This window comes from Rhipicephalus sanguineus, chromosome 11, assembly GCF_013339695.2.
Source record: "Rhipicephalus sanguineus isolate Rsan-2018 chromosome 11, BIME_Rsan_1.4, whole genome shotgun sequence".
NCBI lineage: Eukaryota > Metazoa > Arthropoda > Arachnida > Ixodida > Ixodidae > Rhipicephalus > Rhipicephalus sanguineus.
The window spans coordinates 87,439,081-87,451,764 of record NC_051186.1 but is presented as its reverse complement, the minus strand read 5'-3'; the positions used below and the strand labels follow the sequence as shown (position 1 = coordinate 87,451,764).

The following is a 12,684-nucleotide window of genomic DNA, read 5'->3' as shown; positions in this document are numbered from 1 at the left end:
ATCGCATCGGCTAGTAACTCCTGTCTAAAACAGGCACGTTTGTGCTTCTTAATGTATAAAGCCTCTGTTATTTCATGGGTACTTTGATCGCTGTGTCTAAACATTATAACACGGATTGGGCTGGTTGCTTTTCATGACTAGGCAAAACCAGCGCACATTTTGAGAAGGCGGACCGTCTTCGTACAGTGTCCGTTGTTTTTTGCGTTGTGCGTTTAAATAATATAGAACATCGGCTAAATGCTAGCGTGCAGCGACAATTGCTTCAATGTCAAGTAATTATAGCAATGTGAAGCGATGTGGATAAATAATATGAACCTCGTGAACTTTAACTATGCGATACCCTACTTGAACAATCGCTTTGACTGGCCGAGCTGGCTTCATCCGCCCCTTGTAACACGGCCGCCTGGTCACACTTCACTCTCGTGGCCTGATACATGACACCACGCGAGCCGCCGTGAGCGCCGCTACCAGTTTCTACCACGAGCACGCGTTATCTTGCAATGGCGGACACCCTGTAGGAACCCCGACGGCCAATCGCGCTCTAGTACAATACACCGCCATTGATCACTACAAGGACGGGGCAATAGGAGGCCTGAGCTTCGGTAAATACACTATGTGCTTGCCCCTGGGACGTTACTTTGTATACCGCTTTCCCGCTGTGCCGGATTTCAATAACGCTATAAACTACTGTTAGTGCCTGTAGCTGATACACCTGCTTACTTCGATTCCGAGGTTCTCAATAGGTTCCATGCCGTCGTCCTGCAGACAAAAAAAAAAAGAGATAGGACGATAAGGCGCAAATACACTTGAAATCTACGTAAAAACCACACTGTGATTTAACCTACACAAGTAAGACATGTACGAAGTGCACAACTCGTTATCAGGATCACGTTAAACATTTACTTGGCAAATTAAACCTAATATGAGACATAAATCCTCATTCAGCCACTGGTGGCGCTAAGCTTGGTGATCCCGCACATAAGCACAAAAGCTTGGGGGACCCTTAAGCTTCGCCTTTAAGAGTTGAACGCGATAGCAAAATCCGGCCCCTAGTGCGCACTTCAACCACTAAGTGCATACTTATTAATGTGTGTTGTTACACACACACACACACACACACACACACACACACACACACACACACACACACACCACACACACACACACACACACACACACACACACACACACACACACACACACACACACACACACACGCGCGCTATGTATCTATAGTAATGACACAGGTTTTCGAGCTAAAGCACTTTCTTGTGCTAGAGCCGAGACGTATTTCTCACAATGCCTCACAGATGGCAGCACATAATCTAATGTTTGCTGTTTGCTTGATCAACGCTTCCTCTAGAATAGAGGCGTTGGCTTGATACGTTTTCCGCTAGGTGGACATAGTTGTCTATTTTTGGAGCTGTTTGAAAGTTCGTGTGTGTTTTTAGCGGCGATGGCTGCGCTATCCCGGCTTTTTTCGAAGCATGGCGTCGCGCAAGAAACGTAGTTTGATGGCCTCGCCAATGGGCCTACAAATTGCCGAATGGTCTCATTTTCGTCGTGACAGCTCTCGAACAAAATGCGTTGAGGAGGCCCCTTCCGCTACATGCCATTTATGTAGCGTTTTTTCCCGAAGCAGTTGCAAGCAACATCGTGGCTTTGTGGTAGGGCACCTGCTTGCCATCCAAGCGGTCCGGGTTCGATCCTCAATGAGACCGAAGATTTTTATTGTTTATTTATTTCCAAATTTCTCGATTTTTCGCTCACGGACGATTTTTCGCTCACAAGCGACGTAGCGACGCCGACACCAACGGCGGCATTTCTGCGAAACGAGCTCTCAAACGCTATCGCGTTAAAATGTGCGCCTGACTGCTGATAATCAGGGCTATGTCTCTAAGGCTATCTATAAAAGCTTGAACGCTAACATTATGGCCGGTTTGCTGCAAACTGCAACCACGATGCCAGTTACAATATAAGAAAGCGGCGTGATTTTTTCTCCGACGTTATACGTATATTGGAACCATATCAATTTGAATATTGGTGAATTACGTCTCCATAGGTCGAAAATAATGAGGAAATAAGCTTATACAGCTCGCTCTGGCGCTTTGGCAGCGTGCGCGCGCTTTGCCTTTAACGTAAACGTAGTTTAACACGGCACCGAGATCTACGATATTGCGTTGATGTGAATTGCGTCGTATGCGTCTTCATCGAAGTGTGGAAGTATTGACGGTAACTGCCGGCGTTGTTTAAGTTACTGAAATTCTGCTATTTGTGGCGTCGAGCTCAACTTTTCGTGAATCTGGGGCTTGGTGACAATTTGCCTATTTTTCGCTGGCCACACAGGGGGGGACCAACCTCTGCACAGGCTATTTGCGAAGACCAAAGTCACTGCTTTCGAGCTTCACAAGCGTTTTCATAGGTTCCTCTTGGAGCAGCTAATGTAAGCGACGGTGCGAGGATTGACAGAAATGCGTTTCCAGTGTGGTGATGTCGATGTGTTGTAGTTTTAAATGCGCAAGCAAATCTGCGCGTCCCACTTGACGTGAAAACTGCCCGTCCGTCCGCCAGTTCCTCTGTCACGTAAGACGATCATATTAATAGAAAAATAACTGAATAAAACAAATTAGTTTTTGGGGCTTAGCCGCGATTGTAATCGGGCCCCATGCTTCGCGGTCCACTTGATACCTCTGGACTAGTGGCCTCTGACGTAATAAGAAACAAATAAGTAACTAAATAAAATTTTAATAATTTATAAGCATAACGCGAAGCCGTAATGTATAGTGCGTACCTTCATAAGAAACATTGGCTACTGTTAGGCACAAACTAGGAAATCGTCTTTACTGTCACATGGATGGAAGGCCGTGCTAAATTCATTCGCAGTTACAAGAAAAACATCGATTGTCGATTCGGGCTGCTTATGCAAAATATTTTTCACAATCGTAAAATATCAAGCCATGCATTTGCTAAATCCTCGCAATTTAAAAAATGCAGGTGCCGCATGAAAAAGGACCTGTGGCGATTAGACAGAGTGAGATAGACGCTTACATCGCAGTTTACGGCGCCAATGGCTTCACAATAATCCATTCGTCCTATTTTTCGAGGCATCGGAAGGCTTTTTGATGTCTTGTTTTTCATTTCTCGCCTTAAACATGTCAAGGGCCTGAAAGAAAAACGTATATATATAATTTTTATAGCCAGGGCATTGAACAACTACGAAGAATATTGGTGCTAGAAATTCTACGCTGAAAGAACAATGAATAGCTTAATCTACACGGATCTGTGTCGTATTTTGCTTTGGGTCATAACCAGAATCGGAAGGCATATTATCATGAGCAGTTCGTATATAGATTTCGCAGTTACGTGCAGTGACGTACAACAGCCTTACAGTACACACCCAGTACAAACAGTACAACCAATTATCCAAAAGGTGAAACGGATAGGAAATACATGATAGAAGCTATTCATTTATTATTTTAAATGTACTTCACAGGCCCCCAGTGCCGTGGAAGAGAGTACTTCTTCCAATAAAGGAGGACAGCGAGAACCGAAACATTTTAGAGTAGGAGTAACCTCAGCAAATCATGAAAAGAAATGACAAAAGAAATGAAAAAAAAAAAAACAATATTCTTCTACACTTAGGAGAGTCGTTGCAATTTCGCAGGTTACATCAGAACGCACGATGAAGGCTTCATCTCCTTCCGAACATGTGTGGACGCATGTCCACTAATTAATAGCTGGCAATTTTTTTTCTGCTTGTTTTACTTGCCAAAATCATGGTATTTTTTGAGACACTGCGGAATGTGGAGGGTGGGAGGGGCTGAAAGAGTGTTCGGTAACGGTGTTAGTTAAGGTGATCCGAAATGCTGGGTTCACAAGGATCAGTTCCGAAAGCGATTCAGGATATGAGAGATATCGTAGTGGAGGGCCTTGGATAATTATGACTACCTTTGCTTCCTGAACGTGCACTGTCATTATATACGCTCAGATTTAACATCTCAGGACTCGGATGCTCTTGCATTTCGCTCCCAGCTAAGTGCATTCGCCATGGCATTGAATGGAACCAGCTTCCTCGAGCTCATTAATAATTAGTACAATTTCAGGCCTGCAATAATGTATCGTTTCCCAACTGTAACGTTGTAGAAGCGTGACGCAAGCTAAACGACGGCGGCTTAAAACTTGTAGACGCCATGTGTTGTTAAGAAACAGTCCTGTAATGTTAAGGGACATGACAGTGGGAAAGAAAAGCAAGATGCCGCCGGTGAGAACTGAACTCACAACTTTTACATTAAGCGTGCGATGCAGTTCTAGTTGTGCAGTGATGGCCCCGTAACTTCGGCAACCTTTTTATACATGTGCTATACGGGCAGTATTAACTGGCGCCAGTTGTCGCCATGGCAGCCAATGTTGCACGCTGTTTTTGCTTGATAATATCACCATGTACGCCGTTCGCGAGTGGACAGCTCACACAAAAAGTGTTGCTTAAGGGTGAAAGACGACAATCACGATGACCGCAGCTAGGAATGCGGCGTGTGACTGACAACAAAGCACGAGGATGCGAAATCAGAGAAGGACAAAAATAGGTAGAACACTGGCGTGATCAAAGAGCAGCAGATACAGAGGCGGATGGAATACGCGGGTAGAAGAGGCAGTTTCGAGAGCGCAAACCATTCGGTGGCCTACTGATAGGTCGTGCTCCGGCAGATGTCAGATAACTATGGTGCGTCGACGTCCTGCCGGCGTCCTGCAGTTGGTCGTTTCCGTTCCTGGGCTACATGATTGTGCGGCCACATTTAGCGTTCGACTTGGAGCCGATCACCTAGTTTCTCGCAAAGTCCTTCCGTTGCGTCTTGCCCTTTCACCAAGTCGCCCAACCGCTGATCTGTGCTACAGTAGACGGCAGGGAAGCGAGCTCTTGCGTACCCGAATTTCATCCCATGGCGTATCGTTAGGACGTTCCACGATGAGTGCAGACATGTACTTAACGTCTAAGCTATGAGGAAGCCCTTCTGTTTGATTTCTGTGTTAGGAGGTTTTTAATATACGTGTGTTTCATTTCTGCGTAGAAACTTTATTATACATGTGTTGACCCGTCCTACCGTATACGGCTCCTTCAAAGTACCACCCGTCGAGAAACTGCGTTCTACATAATTCCTGTCCACGCGTATGTTCACTAAAGCATAAACAAGCCAGAGCAGAGATGATTGCTACGATATGAACGAAGGAGAGGAATCGATCTAGCGCTCTGTAATGTGTAGGTTGTGTGTATAAGTAGCAATGTGGTTTTCATCCGCGTTTATAGTCGTGTCAATAAAACACATTCATTAGGGACTACAACTAGGAGCGCTACTGCTGTCCTCGGCATGATGTTCTGGTGGCTTCACACTGCTGCACCTAACAAAAATGCTCTGTACAAATATTACGTAATGGAACGCGTTAGTTTGTTTGGTTATATTTTTCAACATTGAACACGCCCGTTAGAGTAGCAAAATTTCCGAGGATAAAACAAAGTACATAATAGCGTCAAGTACCCCAGCTGGTTAAACTCAATATGTAGCTCTCTACTGCGCTTTCGTGATGATTTCCAGCTTGGTGACGAGAAATGCAACAACGTAAATGTTTGACAATATTTTACCACTCCAGTAGTATTGTGAAACTGGCATTACCTGAACATTACCGCTTTTATCTCAAGCACGCTATATTATGGAAATACCTGGCTGAAGGGAACATGTAAGAGCAGGAGGAGTACAAAGGAAGTAGCATGTATTTGAATATAAGGGCCTTGCTTTTAATGAAATCATTAGGCCTATCCTACTTTCGCGCGGCCAATAATTCATTTAGAGTGAAATAATTTTTATGTCGAAAAATAGGCATGCTTGTTCGCATTTGGTTAGCTTGTTGTGATGTATTCATATTAGCTTCGTTTGTTTCCTTATTCATCGTATTGGCATATAGACATGGAGCTCGAAAATACATTTCTTATGTTTAGAAGCTCATGTAGCGTGTCCGTACTCGTGTTTATTTGTGAAGTATAGCTGCTGAGATGTATTGTGTCTGATGTCAAAAAACTTTTCAAGGTGGCGCAAAAGTGTAATATCTGCATTTTCTCATTTGCGCGTATTGTGCCGTTTATCTACTGAACAGATAATGACCCAATAGAAAATAGACATTCAAATAGCGATGCAAGGTTAGCAGTAAATATTATGGCTCCGGATTCGTAGGAAAGGTATTGTAAAAATCAAATAAATATTAGCGCACTTTACACGCACTCGTGTATGTGATTTAATGATATGATTGAGGTAAATACAGGAATTCTTTTGATCGATACAAAATAACACCATTTTTATAATACAGTAAGTTTTTTAAGCCAGATAATAACGTCGATGAGTATAAGTGACCAGCGCATATGTGCGTGTAGCTTCACCGTCGACTTAAGCACAGCTGTATTCAAATGGTTGCTTTGTTGGCGGAGGCGCGTTTTGACCAGAGGCATTCCAAGTACGCCACTACTTCGGCGAGTGGTACCTGCAGTGCCTGAGCACAAGAAAATGAGCTAGCTAATAGCCTTTTATTGATGTCGAGTTTTTATCTCTGAATTAGTTTCTAATACCCGTAAAGTACATTTAAATGGGAATAAACAATACGCTCCTTGGAATACCATTTCCACTTCTTCTTGTGCTTAGTGATTTAAGAAGAAGAAGCACTATAAGAATATTATTCTTTGCACGTAAGCTTACCTTCTGTGGCAACACCCTGCTATCAGTCTAACCGTCCCAGTTTGTCTACGACAATACACTAAGAATATGTAGGCTCTAGTTATGGTTACGAAGTCTCGCATAGAAGCAGTCATGTCGGGACTTCGAGTCCCAAGATCAACGTGTTCTCACCTGAGAACTGCGGTTGCTTGCGCTTTCGTACAATATGAGAAAGAAAGTGGAATATTGAGCTTTCCTTTCCCCATAAGAAATCCGCCTGAGTTGGGGCACTTACGAGCGAAACCGTCACCATCAAAGTCCACGCCAAATCTGTAAAGAAAAATATGCATGGGCCGTGAGAGGTCTACGCAGCTTGCATATTAGCATTAGAGCGCATAGCTATAACAGCACTATATTCCGCAAATTGGATCACTTAGCGCTTTAAGAGCTCACGTCTCACACTTCTCTGTGCAGTCAGAAAGGATGTGCGTCGTTTGCATATTCCAGACTACGATAGCGAGGTGGCCTTGTTAGTTTTTCATACTTTCAGGCTTTGGGTTTTCTTTAAGCTATTTTGTCCTTGTGCTTCTTTGCCCACAACTCTTAAAGGTATTCCAGGCTACACAAGAAACTTGTGCACCTAAATCTGTTGCACACTTACATGGTATACCATTAAAAAGTAGCGGAATAGGGTCATGTGGTTGCGACGATGACGAAGGCTGCAGTAAGAACGAAAGATACGAAATTCTTTATTGGAAGAACTTCTGCGAAAGGAAGTTTTCCGCGAAAGGAAAACTCAAAGTACAAGCAATACATGGTGTACCCTGGTAGTGGCGAGGACAGTCGTCGATCGTCGAATAATCGGATGTTAATAATCGAATAATCGGAGCACGTCGTCTTTTATGCATCAGTGGTGGAACCTTCCGGCGTTGCCGCTGGTGCTCGCGTAAGCTCCCGAATAAACCATCTCGCCTTCTGCGCGTAATCCTAGGAGAGCAAGCTGGAACAATTGGGACGCTTCCCAAAGACTGAGCCACTACCTGCCCCAATCGGTGCTAACAATTTAAACGTGTCACAACCGCTCGAAGCAGGCTACTCCAGAATGTATGGGTGCTTCACAATTTTTTGTGGCTTCTCTAGCTAGACAGCACGCACGACGCGAGGAGTCGGGCTTATTGGAACTAACGCGGCCACGAATGATAATGCTAAAATCCTCGATCCTGCATTTATAAAAGCTGGCACGTTACACCAAAGATCGGATTACCGCAGAGCGTGCTCGCTGTTACCCTTGTTTTTCGAGTGTTGCTTGCGCTTAGAGCCCTCCTGTGGCCAAGTACAGGTTCACCCAATAAGTAATTCTCTCTTTATTATTCGGCTGGTTGCGGTCTTTACCGTCACAACGCCGTGACATCTGGTGGAGGTGCAGGTCCGTTCATGTTCCGGACGCCTCCGTCAAGTAGTGAAGAAGACACGAAGGCCATCGCGGATCATCGAGCTAGCCGCAGGCAGCAAGCCTTAACACCATGATACGGGCTTCTTCAACACAACACCAGAAATAACCTGGTTATGGCCGCAGTCTTCCTCGTTATGAGCGCAGTACGACCGAGTGTTTATGTGCAGCCTTGCCGTGCAAAAACCTGGGGTGCTATGCGGGATGGCCCGAGTTCTCGGGAACACGGGTTTGCTCAGAGCTCGCGCTACGGTGGTCATGACAGGAAGACAGTGCGGAGTGCGCGATAGCATCGTTGATAAAAACGGCTACAAGAACGATCATGGCGTCACAAACGCATGTACGGCATTTGCGGCGCTTTTCAAAGGAACCACCGCGTGGGAACGCGTCAGCGCCACCACTAAGTCAACATTTCAACAGTGCAGTGCCGTCAGCGTGATTGTCGCGCTATCTTTTTGCCGTTGAACATTGCGCCTCCCAGAGGCGTCTTCGTGGGCGTTTGTCCTCTTTCGGCCATGTTCTTTCCTTCCACCTGCAGCACAGAAATTTCCACTATCGAAGGCAAGAAGGGCGTACAGCCGCACTCTCGTGCAGCTCGTTTCGCTTCGATGGAATATTACACATGAATAAATTGGCAGGTTACTTACATTACACATTTGAAGATCTTTCTGCAGTAACGAATCGGTGAAAACAATCTCTCCACAACAAGTAATACGTAAGATTTCTCTCTGCAAATGATGCCACAAGGGGTACTGGCTTCGTGGTTCTGAGTGGTACGTCATAAGCGCGGTGAAATTGAATGCGAGACGTCGTAGCAACGTGATGATATAAACTTTAGTTCTTCATGCGTGTGTTCATAGTCTGTGCGATAAGGTTCTTAGATTAATCGTGCCACTAGCTAGCGTGTCGGCGTGAGCACTGCTCCTCGGCAAGAGCAAACGTGGTGGGCGTAATCGAGATTCGCCGCGGGCGTCTGTCAATTAAACTGATTGATGCGTGAACTCGGATACACACTCGTTGATTCTGAGAAGGCCCGAGTTCAACTCGGGACTACCATAGTGCATGTGTCACTATCAAGCGTTTCATGCGTTGGATGCGAAGCAGCAGTTTATTTGCACGAAAAATAATTTGGTCAGCTTGCACTATATACTTGTGCACCAGAGGAACTTGTTATGGCCTAGCTTCTTCCAGCTTTTTACGTGGCTCGTCTACTCAGTCTGCTAGGTCTGCTTCAGAGTGAAGACTGCGTCAGTTTGGTCTCAATGTTGATGAGCTAGGTCCTAATTAATGACAGTAATTAACAGTAATTAATACACTTTATCAACGCGACCTCAATTACTTGAGGTTCATTTAGGAATACCTTACTTAGTGCGGAGATAATTAGCACAATTCTAATTAGCAAGATCTTAGTGAAAATGTCTTAATTAGCTTGGTTTTGATTGGCGCGCTCCCAATTAGCGTCGTCTTAAGTAGCATGGTCTTCATTAGCTCGGTATTGGCTTCACACGGCTTCTTTAGCATGGTGTTAGTAAGATGTGGCCTAAGTAGCTCGGTCTTAACAAGACCAAGCCTAATTAGCCTGGTCATATAATGTGCACACTTAAAAAGCAGGCGCACGTGCTCTGGGAGAGAGCAGACGATGGAGAAAGGGACGGAGAGCGCGCTCGCCAGCCGAGCAACGCACTGCAATGTACAGGCTGACCATGATGATTATGCACGTGGCCTCGGCGATTAGCTTTGGCCACGGCGTCGTAAGGCGCTCAGCCCGAACTAATCTCACAGGTGCTGATTATTCTAAAGGATACTTAGTGTGGACATTAAACGCTTCAAAAATGAATTTCAGCTGCCCATAACTTTAAAAAATATCGTTACTAAATGTTTCTGATACTTTTCTCGCATGGGTGCACATCTTCACTCAGAAGAACGACAAACAAATGAAAGAAGGTGCCTCTGGTTTGAAGACACTACCCAAATTTGTCGACCGCCCTTGACGTGACGCCGTGCCCCGTCGTAAGCAATAGAACGCATCGCGCGCTGAGGAATGCATTTCACATTTTCGTACTGTTAGCTCGTTGAAAAGGAGGTGCTGCCAGAGGTGGGAAATATTCCGAGTTTCGCCAAACTCGGGCCATCCTACATAGCACCACTGGTAGGTTTTCAGGAATTTTGCCTCGTTCGTCACGGCAACTCCTCACCCTTTTGGAGTTGTTAATGTCTTGTGCTGATATTGTTGCCGCGTTGGCTGCTGCCATTAGTCGACTTCAATACAGAAATCTGAAGAGCTATGCTGTGACACGCAAGAACTATTGTCAATCATTGAACTTCGTTATGTCAATGAACATTTCCATGTAACGTTCTGCCTGAAGAATAATTTCGCTTAGCGGGTCTTACGCTGGCTCAAAGTCTTTGCCATGTTCAGGAATGGGTTCTGATTCTCGGGGTGATGCAGAGCTCGTCTGGTGCAACCATTAGGGACCATTCCACCATTTGCTACTCTCTTCATGGGCTCGAGCAGGTAGCAGCTCTGTGTCCTGTCTGCCGTCTTTACCCCGTCCTTTGTATTCCCATAGTCAATCACTATCCTAAAGTGTTGACGATATTTATAGGAAGTTCGGGCAATATGTTTCATCGGTCCACGTCCTTTACTTTAGTGACAAGAATTCCATCCGTAACCCACCTGTCGCAATTTGAAATGTTTACTTTCATGGCTTCTAAAAAAAATCACACCATATCCCGCTAAAGGGGACCATGAGGCGATGCGAAGCAGTGTTTCGGCATGTAGAGCCCGCGTTTCAGAGTTGGAGTGGTGAGGGGGAAAGGGGATGTGGAGAGGGGGAATGCAGAGGGGAAGGGTAAGGGGAGAGGTGATGTGGAGAGAAGGAGGAGAGAGGTGATGTGGAGGGAAGGGGAGAGGGAGAGGAGGAGAAATGGGAGGGGAGAGGTGCAGTGGAGAGGGGAAATGGAGAGAGGGTTGGGAAAGGGAAATGAGAGGGGGAGAGGGAAGGGGGAAAGGGAAGGGGAGAGGTGATGTGGACAGGGAAAGGGGAGAGAGGGAGTGGAGAGGGGAAGTGGAGAAGTTATGAGCATGCGCAGTAAGGGTGGTCACGCCGCACAACACCACCACCACCACCACCGGAATGAACTCCGCTATAAGATGCTTCACATCTAATAACGCACAAGCAAATACCCCACATTGAAGAAAATGGAAGGACAGTTCTGTTGGTTCACTAACTAGCTAAATGCGTAACACGCACTGATCTACGGTAGTTACCATGACGTTATTATGAGTGCTTCCTGCAGCGACAGCGATGCTTTGCTTGATCGAACACCATCAGTGCATGTGGGCATGCTTCAGGATCATCATCAATCCATAACTTCAGCAGCCAGACAAAGCCCACTAAAGGGAAAAGGCGACCTCATGTTTCTCCAATTCACGAGGTCCTATGGCTTGCTGCGACCATGTTACCCTCCGCAAACTTCGTAATCTCATCTGTCCGACTATGTTTTTCCCATCCCTGCCGCGCTCCAACTTATCACATATACCTCTGAGACCGGTGCATTACAAAAAAGACTCACGCATTCAACATCACTTTGACAAGATGGTTCACAATGTCACAACACGCCGTCATCCTTCACAACTGCAATGCTCTGTCCCGTGCACATGCTTCCACGCAAAGTGAAACCTGCAGCATAAGAATTTCAGAGAAGGCAATATTCAATATCTTGTCAAGGGCTCGACCCAGATCGCAGCCTGTCTCGCACAATCAACCATTTGCTCACTCCAGCGGCTTTCTTAGAACATACACTTTTTTAGGTCACGTTGAGTGCATGCAATGATCTTAAAAAGTGCTATATAGGTGACAACACATGACGTTTTTTTATTCTGGAACGGCTGTTTCTACGAAAGAATACTGGTGTCTCCCCGGCGGCTTTCGAGAACACACAATGTTCTACGTTAAGTGGAGTGCATATGTCAGTGTTAAATATGGCGACATAGTTTATAGCCGTCAGGCGTCCATAAATACTTCAGAAGGAAGCATAGCACACCAGTGCCCAAACTTCACCACCCAACGCGAAAACAGGAGCGGTGAGTTTTAACGCATGTCGCAATTTGGAAGTCTATCGAAAGGTACGTTAAACAAGGGAAGGAAACTAACGTGGCGAGGCGAGAGGTCATGTTACCAGGACCTGCTACGCTTAGAGAAAAAATGTGTTGAGGTGGGAAAAAAATGAAAGATGCACCCATGCAGGTCTTCAGCGTTCCTAATGCGATATGTGTTTTTAACGTATTTCTGGGCATAAGCACACACAAAGAAGGTTGCTTCAGCTACTGAAAGCTACTGAATGATATATGGTAAAAGTCTCGCTGAGAAAGGTAACTCGGTTTGTAATAATTGATGTTTGATAGTCATCGGCAGTTGCATTCGTGACCTTAGAAAAAAGCTGTCGACACAAATAGTATATTCTTCTAGTTCATGAGGTATTTATTTAGGCTTGTGAATTGCTCTGTCTGATATTACCCTGAGGTAAATAGCGGGA

General features: G+C 45.4%; 1 long non-coding RNA gene across 1 annotated transcript; it reads right to left on the bottom strand.

The window, feature by feature from the left end:
• Positions 1-693: 693 nt before the first annotated feature.
• Positions 694-11,827, bottom strand: LOC125760377 (uncharacterized). Its single transcript, XR_007417945.1, has 4 exons — positions 11,722-11,827; positions 6,888-7,025; positions 3,049-3,163; positions 694-759 (listed from the first exon to the last, which is right to left on the bottom strand). It is a non-coding gene; the product is annotated as an uncharacterized LOC125760377 (long non-coding RNA).
• Positions 11,828-12,684: the final 857 nt, after the last annotated feature.